Source organism: Zalophus californianus, chromosome 5, assembly GCF_009762305.2.
Source record: "Zalophus californianus isolate mZalCal1 chromosome 5, mZalCal1.pri.v2, whole genome shotgun sequence".
Lineage (NCBI taxonomy): Eukaryota > Metazoa > Chordata > Mammalia > Carnivora > Otariidae > Zalophus > Zalophus californianus.
Genome location: NC_045599.1, coordinates 64,445,081 through 64,464,749, shown reverse-complemented (window position 1 = coordinate 64,464,749; position 19,669 = coordinate 64,445,081). Strand labels below are relative to the sequence as shown.

At 34.8% G+C, this 19,669-nt stretch overlaps 1 pseudogene; it reads right to left on the bottom strand.

Annotated features, from left to right (window-relative positions):
- The window catches only part of LOC113928538, a 109,269-nt pseudogene extending 89,829 nt beyond the window's left edge, over nt 1-19,440 (bottom strand).
- Nucleotides 19,441-19,669: the final 229 nt, after the last annotated feature.

Here is a 19,669-nt window from a genome sequence, read left to right as displayed (position 1 = left end):
TTGCTAGTCTTATTACCCATCTTTGTAAGACTGACTCCTACATCTTTTATTGGAATAAAAAAGAAAGTAGAAGGCAAAGATTCATTTGAGATTCTTTGTAAATTTTGAGTATAGATAAAATCTTAATATGACTTTATCTTTTATTTTCCGGTTCATCAGATGCAAATAAACCCTGTTTCCTTGTCCTGTGTATATGGACTTGCAATTCCCAGACTTCTTCCACTTGGTCAGAGCCATGCTATTGAGATCTAATGTAGGTGGAAATTGTATACCTCTCATAAAACACCCTAAGGAAGCCTCCACACTCTCTTTTCACATATCTTTCAACCAGCTGAATGCAGAGGATACCCAGGAGGCATAACCAGATGGCAGAACCACAGGGCTGAAGTAGCCTGGGTCCCTATTTGACTCCTTTGAGTAGGACTTTTCAGTAGAGTCTTCAAACTCGCATGGGATTATAATAAACAAAATTCTATTAATTTGAACCACTGAGATTTTGTGACTGTTTGTTATAGAAGTTAACACTTTATGCAATGCTGCCTTTTTAATTTTATTTATTTAACAAAAATATATATACATGTATGTGCTAAAGAATTCTCTTAAGCACTTTGTAAATATTAAATCATTTAGTCCTTACAATGACCCCATAAAATAACTAATGTTATTATTCATGTTATACAAAAGAGGAAACAAAACATGTTTATACAGCTGGTAAATAGCAGAGCCAGTATTCACCCCCAGCTACTCTGGCTTCAGTTACTACTGTTAGATTCTAACCATACTACCTGAATTAAATTGAGTATTCTTTTAAAGAATGTTCATTTGTAGGAGCTACACTTTGGTTTTCCCACACCCTGAATGTTTTAGGAATTTTGTATCAAGGCTAATTTTATGGGGAAAGCAGAAAGTACATTTGGACTAAATTTCATATTCAAGAATCTCAAATGTAATGTGGTTACATGTAAGTCATTGTATTTTGTGTGTTTTATAGTTGAGCTAATCAAATGTAAAGTACTAACATTTTTGTAACTCTGTTTTTACACTTCATTTTCTTTCAAATTACCAGGGGGCATTAATAATTGAAAGTGGCCCAGGCAGACCCTTAGTATCTAAGGGCCTAGTTTTGCACACTCACCAGTAATTATCTTTAAAAAAAAAAAGTTGTATATCCTGTGGAGCTCTAAACGAACTCAACATGTTTCATTGAGTATCTAAAAGCTTACAGAACTTTAAGAATTATGGGCACGATCCATGGTACCACTAGGTAAGTCTCCAGTGAAGCTGTAGTAGGCAAAGATAAGTGGGAAAGGGGCTGAATAAGCTAATCCCTTGTCCTTGAAATGAATTTCACGAACCTTTTATGTTTATCTAATTTGGGGAGAAAATACGTGGTTTAATCGTTTCTATATCTTGTAAGATATTGTTAGACCACATTTAATTAGAAGTTGTGTTATTGACAAAGGATATTTGACTACGGCATCTGTGCCGTGTGATCTGTAACTTTATCTTGGCTCTACTGAAAAGAAAGGAAAGATCTATCGCTAATACAATGTCAAAAATGTAACATTTCTAAGGGTTTGGCTTATCCTGCCAGAGTTCACCAGAGAGTCAGCACCATGCTTAAACTTAAGTCCTTACATAAGCTGAGAACTTTCACTTGTGAAGAATATTTGGGTTTCTTTATCTTCCTGTTGGTCTTTTTTTTTTTTTTTCATCCTTTCCCAAACTAAAATCATTTCTTCCTTTAAGGAATAATTGTATCCATGGGACTTCAGAGTAGAGTGACACAATTCTTGTGTTGTGCTGTCATTTTATCCATCTACATAAGTAACATGCATCTGTGGTTTTTGTCAGATAGCTAATGTGGTCCTCAGTGACACTAATTTAATTGCATGTGCTTGTGTTTATTTTTGCCTCTCATAATTTATTAACTTTAATTATCCAAATTTTTCTTCCATATACAGAACTACTTCTAGTTCAATTAAATTCCATTTGTGGTTTTATTGGCTTTCTAAAGAGATCTAATCAGGATAAATAATATTCTCTTAAAAATATGTCTTGAGTGGTATAGGGGAGGGAAAATTTTTCCTCTACCCATCTTAGGTCTCAGCTGGGTCTCTGTAACAAAAAGACAGGTTAATAAAAGAAAATCATACAAATTCATTTAATGTAAATTTTACATGACGTGGGAGTCTTCATTAGAAAGTGAAAGCTCAAAGAAGTGGCAAAACCTAAGTGCTTATATATTAAGCTGAACAAAGAGAAGCAATTGTGGAAAAGTAACTAACATATATGGGGACGCTAAAAAAAGAGGAAAGTCATTTTAACAGTATCTTTTTGTATAGAATTGTCTGTCCAGATTCACCAACTCGTGTAATAAGAATGTTCCTTTTCTCTGGTAAAGAGAGGACATCTTTCCCGTGGGAGTATCTGCTCCTGCTTTCAGGAAGAAAAGAGGAGTTCCAATGTTCTTCTTGCACCTACTCGTTTCCAAGTGCCTTTAAATCAAAATAATCCTCATACCAAAGTGGCATACTTGGGAGTGACATAATACTGCCACCCTTCAGTGACATGATAAAAGAGACCAGATATGAGAGGGCGCCTGGGTGGCTCAGATGGATAAGCATCTGCCTTCAGCTCAGGTCATGATCCCAGGGTCCTGGGATCAAGTCCCGCATCAGGCTCCCTGCTCAGTGCAGAGCTTGCTTCTCCCTCTCCCTCTGCCATTCCCTCTGCTTGTGCTCTTCTGTCTCTCTGTCAAATAAATAAATAAAATCTTATTTATAAAAAAAAAAGAGAGACCAAGATATGAGATTGCATGGTCAGGATTTGAGTTCCAGATTTGTTTCACTAATATTGGGATGAAATTGAAAAATCTCTTAAAATATTTTAAGCCTCAGTTTCCCCGTCTGTTAAACCATGGTAAGAATTGCTAGTGAAAGTATCAATATAATGTAAATGAAGTAATAATTTAGGCGAAAGCACTTAAAAACACTAAAGTTCAAGACAAATGTTATTTTTTTGAGTTTATTTATAAGTGATAAACAATGAGAAGGGTAATTCAGGCTGTCATGGTGAAATGAAAATCATTATTATAAAACATGTCCCAGTTTGGCATTTTTATAATACTGCATATTAATATTCTTAAGTGCTCACACTAAATAACTGTTGAATATATATAATAATACAGTAGAGATATTCATTGTCTTTTCTAAAATTTCACTCATTTGTTTATGCTAATCTAAGGAAAACATTACAAGGATAAATGAAGGTCTAAGAAAACCTGTATGGCATTGTTCAACTTTAAATATTAGAAATTTCAAATCAGAAGAAAAATCTATTTCTTTGAACATTAGGTTCATTACATGCAGCATCCTCTTAAAAATGTAAATTCATCACTGAACAAGACAACTTTATATTAGGTGTTAATATCTGGTTCAAAAAACACCTATTTTATAAGAAATTGATTTGTTATGATTTATTTCTTTATCACAGAAAAAATATTTGCTGAATTTCCTTGGTATTCATTGTATTTGTATTTTCTTTTTGTTTTAAAGAGATAGAGAGCACAAGCAGGGGGAGTGGCAGGCAGAGGGAGAATCAGGTTCCCTGCTGAGCAGGGAGCCCAAAGCGGGACTCGATCCCAGGACCCTGGGATCATGACCTGAGTTGAAGGCAGACGCTTCGCCGTCTGAGCCACCCAGTCGCACCTGTTTTTATATTTTCTGAAACAGTTTTATCACAACCTTCCACTCTAATTATCTACAGTAATTCTGATGGAACATACCTCAATTTAGCAGAAAACTCCATATGAAAATCTTTTCAACAGATACACACTCTGATACCATGTATGACCAAGGTTTTTTTTGTTGTTTTGTTGTCTTTGTTTGTTTTTAAAGACTGTTTATCTGACAGAGAGAGACACAGCGAGAGAGGAAACACAAGCAGGGGGAGTGGGAGAGGGAGAAGCAGGCTTTCCGCGTAGCAGGAAGCCCGATGCGGGGCTCGATCCCAGGACTCTGGGATCATGACCTGAGCCGAAGTCCGACGCTTAACGACTGAGTCACCCAGGCACCCCTGACCAAGGTTTTTTGAAGGAGAAAGTAACCTCATAAAATGAAAAGGGGAAAAGAAACCATGATAGTATAAATTAAGTTATTAAGATAGCTTAAAATTTTGAAATTAGCCAAAACGTGAATAAAAGGGCCTAAGGGCCTAAGACCTCTATGTCTCCCCATCCCAATGAGCAATCCAATAGCTGTTTTAAGATTTCTATAATTCTATGATTTTCTTTTGACACATTTCAAATATTATTAGTGCAATATTTTTAAAATCATCCTTCATCATTTGTATTTATTCTGGCTTTCACACTTCTGAATGTGATTTACAGTGGTCTTTCCAAAACAATGCTTTTGAATTTCCCAATGAAAAATGAATACATCATTACAAACCTTATTTTCCCAAAAGTTATAACTTTGATATAAAATTGTTGAAGTATATAATATTTTCATGTAGACAAAATTGATCCTGAAAATACACAGTAGCATTTTCAGGCTTTATTAAAAACAACCATAGAATATGAATCTGAAAAGATTAAATTTTTAATGATCAAATATGTTTATTTGCTGTTTCTTATACAAATACACTTGGAATTTAGATTCACTCACTTAAGTAATGTGGTTTGGGGGTTGTTTTATTTTTCATAGAATCATGGGTCCGATTTACCTTTTGTGTCAGTTACATATAACAATAACTGTGGAGTCAAGTAATAATTGGGGAAATTTCTCTAACAGCTCATAAAAATTGTATCTGTGTCTTACTTGCAAGCATTGAGGGGTGACAGGTTAAAAAGGTTAAGATCTTTCTAGAGTGGCACCAGAGGTGGTTTTGCCAAATGTTCAATTTGTAGGCATCTCGCTTGGGCCCTTTTCCAAATATACATCTTTGAATGAATAATCTCATCTTCAGCTTTCACACATAAAATTGAATATCTATGTAGGTGACCTGTAATATCAGCAAAGTTAACTCTTCTTCATATTGGTGATGCTTTCAGATGTGTAACTTTCATTTAAATAAGATAAAATAATTACTAACTCTCCTAAAAAAAAAAGAGGGCATCTTGAAGAATTTCTTTTTTAATGTTTAGTTACCTTATAAATTTCTTTTTTAATGTAAAGTTACCTTATAAATATTATGAATTTAATTTCTGAAATCTATGTGTAAGATTGGAGAAAAATATTGAAATGTCAAATTCAGTGCACTCATCTGGCCCATGCAAATATCAAGTGACAAATGAAGAGAATACATTAATGTGCCTTTAATAATTTTTACTTAACCACATCTATATTAATTATATTTTCAACCTCTAAGAAATAAACATTACATACTTAATTTTCTCATTGAACCAGATAGTTAGAATTAGCCAAAAAGGAGAATACTATTTGAAAATTGATTTAGCTGTGGCTTGTTTTGCTATTGAGATGGGCTAGTTTTAAATTATAGCTAGCAAATTGGACAAGGGTAAACACTGAGGGTTAATGTAATTGGCCACTCCTCTGTTATAGATCAGGAGAAGGTGATGAGAGAGAAATATCATTTCTCTTGATAGACCTCTAACAAGTCTCATAGGTAAAATGGCCTTGTCTGTGTCATGGTAAGTGTTCATGATAACCTGGGCCTTATTTTCTCACTGGGTACACTGCCAGAATATTTGAATACTAAAACCTTAAGTATAAAATCTAAAAGTAAATAGAACTACTCCCAGACTATAAATCCAAACTTCTGTACATGATGTATAAATGAGCAAGTGTCTTTTGTAGTGGTAAAAATGAAGTCTTAGAGGGCCCCAGTTTGAATTTAGTTTCCCTTACATAGGAGTTATGAGACTTTAGAAAAATTACTTAACATTTCTAAGCTTAAGTTTCTTCACTGAAAATTGGAAATAATAACTGCACCTGCCTGTCAAAGTTTTGGGTAGAATAAAAGCGAATAGTGAAGAACAAACTCTCAGCACAGAGACTAGCAATTTGTCAGCACTCTATAAATGATAGTTTTAGTTATAGTTAAATAAAATTAATATAACAGCCAACATTCTTGCAAAGCACAATACACACACACACGTGCGTGCGTTTGACTCCCAAAAGAAGTGTATGTGTCCAGTACCCATACAAGTAGTCTAAATAACCCAATGTATATTTAGGTTATTATAATTTTATTACCTGCAATGACAACTGTCTGAATAAAGTTGTAGAAGTTGCTGTCCTTGGAAAAGAGTGAGAAACACATGTGGGAGAGAAGTAAATGTGGAGTGAAAGGAAATAAAGCATCATGATACAAATCTTACTACGCGTTGGGCACTATCCTTGAATTTTGTATGTGTTATCTTAGTTAATGGTCAAACCCAGAGTTAGATCACCATTAGGATTCCCTTTTACAAATGAAAAAAAGAGGCAAGCCAATTACACTACCTCTGGTGAATATTTAGCGAATGTGGGAGATAGGATTCAACCCTAGGTCTATCTGTCCTGACCTGACTCATACTTTTTACAGGCATGTTAAATAGCCTCTTGTAAACAGAATTTCAGACATGTCTTTGGATATACTGTGCAGAATGTAAGAACATGCATAATTAGACTGAGAAGGGAGTCTCATCTAAGCAACTGAAAAGAAGGTGGGAAAAATCATTTTGTTGGATCACTATCTGAGGCCAAGAAGCCTGAGTGGTTGCAAGCCTGCTTGGGTTTTGCATAGCATGAATTTAATTTGCATCCCAGCTCTAACATTTCTTCTTGTGTAACATTGTTCTGGGACTTTCACCTCCCTAAAACTTGGTTATCTTTTCTTTAAAACAGAAGTAGTACCAAATAAAATAATTTCATTAAAACATTTAGCACAGATTCTAAAATAGTGATGTGGGTATGTCATTGTTATCATTGTTACATTGCAAGTATATTGTTATCCTTGCAATAACAATGATACTCCATGACCTGAAAGATTAGGCACACATAGGTGAAAGACGAAGAACAAAAGTTATACCTTTGTGATCATAGATGTAATCTACAGAGACAAATGAAACCTTGGATGCAGAATTAGCAACCAAAAGGTCCTGCATCCTCAAGTCCGATCAGAATTTCAATTCTAGCCTGCCACTTATAAGCTCCGTGATCTTGTCCAAGTTAATTAGTCTCTTTAAGCTTCAATTTTTACCTCTATAAATGATGCTAGTAATAGCGATTGGAATTATCTGTTTCAGGATTGATTTAGATTATAATATTATAATTGATAACAAACTAGTCTAAATGTCCTTCACATGTCCAAATTTAATTCCTTTAGTTTATAAAAACTGATTTCACTTTTTACTAGGTAGTATTAATTATAATAGTATTAATTATAATAATATTAATTGCTAATTAAAAGTATATTTCTTTGAAAGCACTCAATATATGTTAGCTGTTTCAAAAGCTGTAAGATGAAAAAGTTGTACTTCTACTAATTTTTACATGGAAGCTTAAAAATATAATTTAGTTATGAAAGTTGTTTTTCATGGCAAATAGCTAATAATTTTATCCTTTTTTGGTCTATGTTTATAAATCAAAAAAGATGAAATCTTGCTTATTTGACTTTTAAAAATCTCAGACTGCAATATCTTTTACAGAAGGAAAAATACAGAGTGCAACATCAAGTACTAGTAAGATTTTAGGACTATATATGGAAGAAAAATACCAAAATTATTATACACTGAATGCACTCTGGTAATAATCCTTTGAGTTTTAGTCAAGACATTGTTTGGCACTGGAGTACTGAAGGTGATTTATTATAGATATCAATTTTATTTTCTGATACAGCCTTTATTGAAATTTTCCCTAGTATTTCTCCCCTTATGGAAATGTTCCTTCCTCTCAGGAAGGCTATGAAGAAATTGCTGACTGTCATGTAAAATACTACATTATTTCATTCTATTGTCTATGAAAAAGTTCTGTATACAACCTAAAATTTAACCCTGAAATTTTACAGCAGGGAGAAGCCTTGGAAATGAAATAGAAATGAAAATATAGTATTTTCAATTATACTGGAAAAAAAATAGTAAAGATCCAAGCCAAAGACACAAAGGTCTTTATAGCCACGTACAACAGACGGGAAAAGAGAAAGAATGTATTCAATCCCCAAACTGAAGACAAGGATAAGGAAGTATTATGACTTTCAACTCTCATTTGCAGTGCTTCTACCTCAAAGCATCATCACATATCATAAGTTCATGTTCTGCAACAGTAATGATGCAGTTTCAAATATAATGATAGAGGAAAGTGAGCCATATGAAAAAGCAGCAGGAAATTGTTGTGCCGAAATCTGACTTCTTTTAGGAAAGGGATTTAATGGGAATCTCACTGTGCATAAAAACAAGTTATCTAGACATAGGTAATTTGACATTTCAGTCATTTCGACTCTTTGTAGCTTGATCAGGGATATTATCACACATGTGAATTGAGTTCTTATAGCTTCTTGCCTAATTATATGTTGGGATATATGATTAAACTGAGTCCATGTACTGAATCATACAAACAGCAACCCAAAAGTATTTAAAATAGTTTCCACCTATTTTGGCAGCTTCAAATAAGTGAAAAAGAACAAAATTAAAAGGAACAACTGTCATCAAATATGTTAACCTCAAATAAGAGAAAGTGAATATTCATAATGAACAAAGAACAAATGTAATTGTATAGGTATCACCTGAGAAAACATACCATGAACATATAATTACACACACAGTAATAGAGAAATTAAAACAAAGCAATCTTGGAATATAAATTTTATTTTTTTAAATGTATTAAAAATTGTGCTCACTTCGGCAGCACATATACTAAATGTATTAAAAATTATGTAGCATGTGATGTTGTTGAGAATGTGATGAAGCCAGCACATTTAAACACAGGAGGTGGGCACCTGGGTGGCTCAGTGGGTTAAGCGACTGCCTTCAGCTCAGGTCATGATCCCGGAGTCCTGGGATCGAGTCCCACATTGGGCTCCCAGCTTAGTGGGGAGGCTGCTTCTCCCTCTGACCCTCTCCCCTCTCATGTTGTTTCTCTCTTGCTCGCTCTCTAATAAATAAATAAATAAATAAAATCTTTAAATAAAATAAACACAGGAGGAAATATAAAAATTTGCATCTGTTTTGGAAAATATTCTGGCAATATGTATGAAGGAAAATCATAATTATATTTGTGATATTGGAATTGACTTAGGATAATTTATCTGAGAAAAAAACTAACACTTTTATAGATCCACATCTATACTACTGAAGCAATCTCTAAAAATAAACTTCTGAAAACCTGATCCCCCCCCCAAAAAAAGGAACAATTGCTCCAGTAATGTTATGGCCATTTAAACTTGGAAAAAGCAGTTTAATAAAAGTATTATGTAAGCCTTTCAAGTAATAGCCATTAATACTATGTAGAAAGTGGATAACAATAACTAACATTATAAAAACGTTACTATTTATAAAGTGATTTCACTTACTGCATCTGATCCTCAAAAACTGTACAAATGGTCAAAGGGAACATAATATAGTAGATGAGAGCTTGGATCCTAAAAATAGGCAGTATTTCAACCCCAGCTTATAAACTGGGTAACTTTTAGCATATTAGTCATCCTCTCTCTGATTTTTGGCTTTTTATCTGTAGGAATGAGAGTAATAATTAGACCTACTCCTATGGAGTTCTTTAGGAGATTTAGATCAGGCATTAAGTCATAGAAAACTTATTCCATTGTTCAGATAATAAACTAGCCATCAGAAAAGCATATACTTATCGTCTAATAGAATTTATTTAGTAAGTTTCTGCATCAGAATTTGACTACAGGCATCCAGATATCACATCTGTCAAAAATATGATATGCAATTTTCATCAGCACATAGTTTATATTTTGCTACCTCAGCAGAATGTAATCTCCTGAAAAAAAAAAAAAAGCAACAACCTTGAATCATGTTTTATTTCTTCCATCCCCTATCAGTGTGCAATGGACATAATCTGAGTAAATAACCTTAAATGAATATGCTCTTTAAATGAGGAATTCCTTTGGCAACAGCTCTAACAAGATGACCAAGATAGTTTAAAGTACCCCAGTGTGAACTTCCTCAACTTACTTCACTTCTGCATATACATTTTTGTATTCATTCACCCTCCTTCATTATTTCTTGTAAAGATACGCCTGCCACCATTTTCCTGGTGATTTATTTCAGTGCCTCAGAACTAAAAGTGTTCTCATTCCTCCAGTCATATGATCCAATTACATACCTTGTGATATAATAAAAACAGGAGATACAGAGTTTCAACTACAGAAAATATAGATGCATGCAGAAGAAAAATATCTCAAATACAATAAATCAAGTGGTTGCTATTTTAGGGTTATGGACTAATATACCAACTTCTAATGTTATCATTATCTTTTTTTTAGTGCCATAAAATTTGAAGAGAAAAACTAAAGAAGCATGGGAGAAGAAAAAATGCTGGTAAGGAACTCACAATAAATTATCCCTCCTAACTTTATATAACTATGTAGTTTATGGTACTATAAAACATATTTTTGGCATAATAAAAATCACAGGGCTTGATATACAATTTATTTTAATCCTATGCTTGTCTATGCCCTATAAGTTTTGTCTACTTTACTTTTTTCTACATAATTTTCAAAACTTATGGACATTTTATGCATAAAAGTTTAGGAAACATCTTAAATTTATTGTTTGTTTTTGTCACTATTGTGGAATTGCTACAATATAATATAGAAGTAATCATTGTAGGATAACTTCCAGTGATTCACTTTTCCTTTTTGTCTGTGTGGAAAAAAGGTTATGTCTATTTCAGGTAGAACCCAATAATTTAATTCACAACCATAAAAAATGATATTGAGGTGATATTGTAATGATCCATTTAAATTGTTAAGGATAACAAAATTTGTGAATTGCCTCATCTGCATTTGATTCATTGTATATGGGAACATATCATCACTGATGGAAGAGTTTGCTTTGGACATAATGTCTTTTTCTAGAAAAAAAGGCCATAAAGAAAAAGAAATGCTATTTTTTATATGGAACTTATGTAAGTAGTAGAAAATAATAATTTTCAAACTTAAAAGTTTATTTTAGTCACACTATGGCTTAACTGATGCTCAATTTTAAACATGCATTGCAATTTTATTCCAGGATCTATGTGATATTAATTACACAATGCGTAGGCTTGTCCTTTACACACTCCATCACAAAATAAAGGGGGAAACAAAGAAATGTTCAACTCTACTTCAATTCCATAACACTTGGAATATATACAGTCTTAGGATCTTGTCTAAGGTCAAAAGCAATAACTGCATTTATCAGTTGAATACTGTAGTCTATCTAGAATATACTGTTAAATGGATTTTTTTTAGTCTTTCTTTGTCCTATAACTCTCACAAGTGTTTAATGTCTTTTTCAGGGCATTAATTATTCATGAATATATTAATTTATAAACATGATTTCTCTTTGATAAATTTAGTTTCTCTTTGATATATTCTATTCTAGAGCTTGGTGGCAGTAAATATCTTATTTACATTTTGTATATAATTGTGTCTTGCCTGTCATTCCAGTGCCTCTTTTCAAAGAATCTCTTTTCACTGTCACTATTGCCTGGACAATGAGCCACAACACAACCTCACAGGTTGGCCACACTAAACTGTATTAAGATGTACAAGAGGTGGGGCGATCTGATAATCTCAGCTAAAACTTTGAAAATAAGACTCAGGACCGGTCACTAGGAGATAGATAGATAGATAGATGCATGAATACATATAGGTAGATGTGAATGGTACATACATACATATATACATACATGCATGCATATATACATACACTATTGGTAGATATGAATGATCCCATGATCTGCCATCTGCAAGCTGGAGACCAGAAGAACCAGTGGTATAATTCAGTGCAAACCCAAGATCTAAGATCTAAGAACCAGGGTAGCTAATGGTATAAATCTCTGTCCAAAGGCAGAAGACCAATATCCCATCTCAATAGGCAAGAAAGGCACCAGTCCTCCTTTTTTGTCTGCTTTTTATTCTATCCAGGTCCTCAACAGTTTGGATGATGCTCACTTGCATTGGAGAGAGCCATCTGTTTACTGAGTCCTCTGACTCAAATGCTAATCTTATCTGGAAATGTCCAGGCACACCCAGAAATAATGTTTAATCTAGACACACTGTGGCCCAGTCATGCTGACACATAAAATGAACCGTGATACAGAGAGAAACTATGGGCACAGAGAAGCGGAAAACAGCGCAAATATTTTCTGTGCCCCTATATTATTCTCTTACTACATTTCATATAATTTGTTTAATAAAATTACATATCTGCCTAAAAAAAATGCACTTTAGGTCTTTATCTTCATGGATCCAAACAAACAAATCATCATAGAATAGAGTTTTCTGATGGCATTTTAATGATGATCTAAGTTAGTATACAACTTGGCTGAGCACATCTAGAGATATCTTATTGTTGGGGCTCAACAAACCATTCTAATAGGAAGTGCTTTGTCATGGTTCATTTGATTGTGGTGTAATGATCACACAGAGGATATGAAATCACTAGTAGAGATCCTTTGAAAGAGATCTTACGAAGACTTTGCAAAGAGAAAGAATAGCCTAAACATTTAGACTCCTGACTCTTCAATAGGCTTACCTAATTATTTTTAGGCCTAAGAAAAAGAACAATTCCTAGGAGGTTTTTTGTGTGTGTGACTGATATGGAGGAAAGTCAAAATAAAAGAGAATCCAGTTTCCAATAAATTATACACAAGGCCAGAAAGAACACTGAACTTAAGACCAGCATAATAGTCTATACTTCTACAATTACTGATTCAGTGAACTGGGAAAATGCACTTAACTTCTCCATGAAGTCAGATAACAACATCTACTTCATGGGGCTGTTCTTGAATATTAAATGTAGTGATGTAAATAAAATGATTTTCAAATTATAGAGAATTAAGTTTGAGGAAGTATCATTTCTTCCATTCTTGTATATTTTCATGAGCAATTTCTTTTTCATGACCAGATATACATACTTGTATTTGTGTAATTGCTAGTATAAACTCAATTACCCACTTTACCTTGGTTTATGCCATAACACTGTGTAATACTGCATATGCCTAATTCAGTTTATCCCTCCAGGAATGAAAAAGTGCAAACATTCTGGTTGCTTCCTATCCAAAACGGCAAAGTTTATTCTTGCTATGAGAATTTACTGGTAGTGGGTAACTAAAGGGATTCTGACCCTCACAAATACAGACGACTTGAATTTTATCATCTCTAAATTACTGAATAAGTAGCTGAAAAATATTGTTAGTACTATCTAACTTAATCTCTATAAGTGAAATTATTAACTAGAGAATATTATTTAGAAATTATTGCAATATATATTTTAATAGATTTCAATTCATTACTGAAAATAGCATATTATAAATGTGTGAATTTGTTTATATAAAGATATGACCTTTAGACTTAGAAATTTTAAGATTTTATTTATTTATTTGAGAGAGAGAGCGAGAGCACAAGAGGGGATGGGGGGTAGAGGGAGAAGTAGACTCCCCACTGAAGAGGGAGCCCAATGCGGGACTCGATCCCAGGACCCTTGGATAAGTTACACGAGCATATGATTGGGTGTTGCAGAGCTATGAGTATGTAATATTTTCAGACTGGAGATCAGTCTAAGCTAACAATGTGAAGTCTACTATGAAAATGCCTTTCCCTCTATCCCTGTACTTACTCAAGCAAGACCTGAGCTGAAGGTAGACACTTAGCCAACTGAGCCACCCAGGCGCACTAGACTTAGAAATTTTGGAGCACAAATTGGTAACAGCACACACGTGTATAAACATGTATATGTATACACACACATATACTCACACACTTATATATACATAAAAATTTATATAATCAATATATATCAATGAAATAAATACAGTTTCTTGATCAAGTACCATCATAATATAGAAATATTGACCAAATGAAATTAAATTTCACCTCATTAATGAAATAGCAAGTGAAATTAAACACCAAATGTAACAGCAGGGGAAAAAAGTACTTGGAGAAATATACAGGAAATATGAATAGTTTTTAACCATTTGAACAACTGAGACATTGTTTTCAGGATGCTAAAAGATTACTCTTTGATAAATTTGATTCTTTATGGTCACTGTAGCAGGGAAGCACACATGTTAAGAACAGTAGCAAATAATTCCAAGGGTCTAAAGGATTAACTGAATTGACACTCTCTCTATATAACTTTTTTAAAATTTTTATTTATTTATTTTTTATTATGTTATGTTAATCACCACACATTACATTATTAGTTTTTGATGTAGTGTTCCATGATTCATTGTTTGCGTATAACACCCAGTGCTCCACGCAGAACATGCCCTCTTTAATACCCATCACCAGGCTAACCCATCCCCCCACCCTCCTCCCCTCTAGAACCCTCAGTTTGTTTCTCAGAGTCCATCGTCTCTCATGGTTTGTCTATATATATCTTAAAACAATTTGTTGAATAGAACTCCTGCTGAAGTCTGTAAATAATAAACAAAAGCTGTTGTACAGAAATAATAAAAATTATGGATGGAAGTAGCAGATACTGAAATAATTTTATAGAATAAGTTTTGAAGTAATATAATTTTGCTACTTCTATGATCTGTCAATAAACAATACAGTGTAGTACGTTAAATTATAGTGGTATAGTTCCTCTGTTACATTTTCAATTTATTTAAAAACAGACAAATGGCAGAAGTAAAATCATAAAGCACCCCTCCCCACCCCACAGGTCCACATATATTGTTCCTTTGCTTTCGATTTATTCCTATCACAGTGCTGTTCTACAACATAGAAATTCCTCATCATAGCCTAGGTGAAACCTAGCCTTGATGAGACATTTCATAGTTCGCCAGAGCTTTTTGTCCAGGCAGTGTTTCTTTAAGACTTTTGAAATACTGCCAATTGTTAGATCATTTTCATAGCAAATGCAGACTGAACATATACTACAAGTTTCTGAAAGTCCCATAAAAAATTAAAGTCAATTAGTAACCCCAGTAATTGTGCACTGACCTCTAGAATACAATAAACCTGTATTTGGCTTACTCATAAAAAATGAAATAATACTTCTAAAAGAGACCTGTGCCCAGTAGCAGTAAGGATGAAGTACCTGTGGTAATCATGAGAAAAATAGGAATTAGGAAAAGATTCAGTTTTTCCTGAAAGGAAATGCTAATGATGTGCCTGCCACACCTTGACAATAAGGTCATGTGTTGAAGGAGGGAAATACGTTAGCGTAGAAAGAAAACCCTTCCTTTAAATGTTGCACAATTCAGGTGCACCTAGAGTTGGAAGGAAAACGAATGAATCTTGAAATCTTAGATATACCACACACAGAAATTAATGGTAGTCTCAGATTATTATGTGCGTTAATGTCCGATTGCCGCTATAACAAATTGCCACAAAGCTAATGGCTTAAAACCACCCAGATTTATTGTCTTACATTTGGGAGGCCAGAAGTCTTACAAGGTGTTGGCAGGATTGCATTCTTCCTGGAGACTGTTTGCTTTTCCAGCTTCTGGAGACCACCCACATTCCTGGGCTTGTGGCCCCTTCTTCAAGACCAGCAGGGTAACATCTCTTCTCTCCAACCTCCGCTTCCAGATTCACATCTTCTTGTCTGTGTTTTCCAACCTCCCTCTTATAAGAACCCATAATTATGTCGGCCCCACCTGGATAATCCAGCATAAGCTTATATCACAGGATCCTCAATTTGGTCACATTGATAAAATCACACATATTCACACGTTCCAGGGATTAGGACATGAGCGTTTGGAGAGGCCATTATTCAGCTCACCACACTATACAGGAAAAATAATTTGAACTTAACTAAGAGAATGACTTTTCCTTATTTTCCAGCATACATTTCCTATCAATGATTCTGACTTTTCAGATTTGATATTAATGCCTGCACAAGTCTGGGGTCTTTAAACAGGCTATAGTCAGCCTATTGAATTTGTTTCATTTAATGAAGGAACTCTGAGCAAAAACCCTTTGCTTCTATTTAAAGTCGTGTTATCCTGGGGCGCCTGGGTGGCTCAGTCGTTAAGCATCTGCCTTCGGCTCAGGTCATGGTCCCAGGGTCCCGGGATCGAGCCCCCCATCGGGCTCCCTGCTCGGCAGGAAGCCTGCTTCTCCCTCTCCCACTCCCCCTGCTTGTGTTCCCTCTCTCGCTGTGTCTCTCTCTGTCAAATAAATAAATAAAATCTTTTTTTTCCACTATAAATAAAATCTTTAAAAAAAATAAAATTGTGTTATCTTCAGATCAAGAACATGCAATTTATTTACTACTAAAGAAACACAATTTCAACTTTCAAAGTCAATTTTCTTCAGATCTATATTATGCAAATACAAGCTCAGGCTTTCCTGCACATCTGGCTTCTGCTGCCATTAGTAGTTTTCCCTTCCTGTCCCCTTGACTGTTGTGTACAAAAGTCAACTCCCTCATCCAATTTTCATATGAACCCCACTCAAATATTTTAAAACTTGACTCGTAATTTCGAAGACCCATCACCCACCTCAAGGCCTAAGATATCCAAGGTCTCTTGAATTCTTTCATTTTTATTCTCTTCTCATGGGCCTCCCCATGCCCTCTCAGGAGCAACACAAACCTCTCCCCTGGCCTTTTGCACAGCAGTTCAGGGGCCATTTTTTTCCATCGAATCTAGCAAAGATTATCAAAGTTGTGTCTTTTTTTTATTCCAAACAATTAGCCATGTTCAATAAACTTTTCTCCATGACATATCACATAATATGTTCGATTTATTTAGTAATGAAAAAAAACAGATGAGAAAAACTATGAAATACTACCTGTTTCTTCAGTCTGTAGACTTTGAATGTAATGCCAGCAGTAGTAAATGCTAGCAGGGGTGTTAATGTTTGTTACCCAGGGCATCTCAGAGAGAATTCAGGGCCTTGGTAATTATTCTGAGTGATTGGGAGAGGGATTTTGAAATTACTTGTTATTGGAGAGCTCCACAAGTAGGAACTTTCAGCTATGAACTATATCGGAAGAAATGGATCATCATTTAATATTTTCATTGTTAAATATTTCAGTTTCAATCATAACAAAGAAATTGGAGAATCCTTTAAAGTTTTTCAGTAATGAGTTGAGGATCTTCTTTAGCCTAAATTCTGGTAATTTAGCCAGAATTAATGAAATAATCAGTGAAAATAAATAACTATTTTTCTAACTTTCAAAAAGTATATTACAGTCATTATATATAATAAATATTAAGTGCTTGTTACAAACGCCTTTGAGAATGAGAGTCTCTCTCCAGATACAAGAACTGTCTTTATTTTCTTCCTTTCTTTTAATTTTATTATCTAATATCTGAATTATAGGGTATCAGCAAAACTAATATGGAAGAGTTTGTTCCACTTCTCCAGAAATAAGTAATGAGGGGCGCCTGGGTGACTCAGTTGGTTAAGCGGCTGCCTTTAGCTCGGGTCATGATCCTGGGGTCCTGGGATCAAGCCCCACGTCTGGCTCCTTGCTCAGCGGGGAGCCTGCTTCTCCCTCTCCCTCTGCCTGCCACTCTGCCTACTTGTGCTCTCTCTCTCTGTCTGTCAAATAAATAAATAAATAAAATCTTTAAAAAAAAAAGAAGTATGAAACACTTCTATAATTTTGAAGTATCTGAGTTACAGATTTACGGTGGCAGGTATGATGATTGGCTATACAAAGACTGGGTCTCCCTTGACTTCCTTTATTATAACATTGTAAAACGCTAAAACATTAACCGCCCCCTATTCTTTGTGGCTGGGGTAGCCAAATACCCAGTTTTAAAGGGGAAAAGCATAAGCAAAGTTTGTTTGGTGGGGTTCCCAGAAATCACTTTAAAGGTGGATGGAGTCCACAATAGCCAAACTGTGGAAAGAGCCAAGATGTCCCTCGACAGATGAATGAATAAAGAAGATGTGGTAGATATACACAATGGAATATTATGCAGCCATCAAAAGAAATGAGATCTTGCCATTTGCAACGACGTGGATGGAACTGGAGGTTGTTATTTTTTTTTTTTAAAGATTTTATTTATTTATTCATGAGAGACGGGGGGAGAGAGAGAGAGAGAGAGAGAAGCAGAGGGAGAAGCAGGCTCCCAAGGATCAGGGAGCCCGATGCGGGACTCGATCCCAGGACCCTGGGATCATGACCTGAGTCGAAGGCAGGCGTTTAACCATCTGAGCCACCCAGGTGCCCGAACTGGAGGTTGTTATGCTGAGTGAAATAAGTCAGAGAAAGACATGTATCATATGACCTCACTGATATGAGGAATTCTTAATCTCAGGAAACAAACTGAGGGTTGCTGGAGTGGTGGGGGGGTGGGAGGGATGGGGTGGCTTGTGTGATAGACATTGGGGAGGGTATGTGCTATGGTGAGTGCTGTGAATTGTGCAAGACTGTTGAATCACAGATCTGTACCTCTGAAACAAATAATGCAATATATGTTAAGAAAAAAAAAATAGAAGAAGATAGCAGGAAGGGAAGAATGAAGGGGAGTAAATCGGAGGGGGAGACGAACCATGAGAGACAATGGACTCTGAAAAACAAACTGAGGGTTCTAGAGGGGAGGGGGGTGGGGGGATGGGTTAGCCTGGTGATGGGTATTAAAGAGGGCACGTTCTGTGTGGCACACTGGGTGTTATGCACAAACAATGAATCATGGAACACTACATCAAAAACTAATGATGTAATGTATGGTGATTAACATAACAATAAAAAAATTTAAAAACAAGTCAAAAGAGAAAAAAAATAAAGGTGGATGGAATCATCAGGACACCCCCCCACACACACACACACCCGTTATTTACCTTTCCCACTTCTTTTTGCCTGGATTAGAGATCTCATCCCTGGAAAGTGGAGTGGCCAGGGTTAGACCATAAAAATTAAAGTCACCTGCCAAAGATAGCAAAATAAGAAAAAGAAAAGACCTGGATTCTAGGAACTTAATCTGTTGTACTAAAACTGAATTTTCTACATCTGTCTTCTTTTTGTGTGAGATAAATGAATCCTTTGCTGATTTAAGTTGATGTTTTAAATTTTATTTTGTTTTCATTAGGATGAAATCTTACTGGTTTTAATTTATTCTTTTGTGGCATTCTTCCCAAATTCTATAGGTGTGTGTATGTGTGTTCATATACGTGCATGTTTACATCAATATATGTTATTACTAGAAAAAATTATAAAAATAAAAAAGGTTTTATAATATTTTTGTGATAACTTTCTAAAAAAGAAAGTCAGAAGCAAAATTACATATAAAGTCTTAAAAAGAAATATGTCCATTCAAATTAGTTACCTGTAAAGCCAACATCCCTGAACGTTTTCCTCATGCTCACCTCTGTGGGCTTTGAGCTACTTCATCTGAAATCCTAGTGCTAAAATGAAATCTGAAACACCGCCCTGAACAAAGGTAATTGTTTTATGAGCATGGCCTGCATTTCCAACATTGAGTTCAGTCCCTACAGGACATGCAGAGGTATGAATTTAGTTCAACGAAATTTAGTACATGATTTTATTTTCATTTCATCTGCACTTGTATATAGAACTAAACTTAGACTC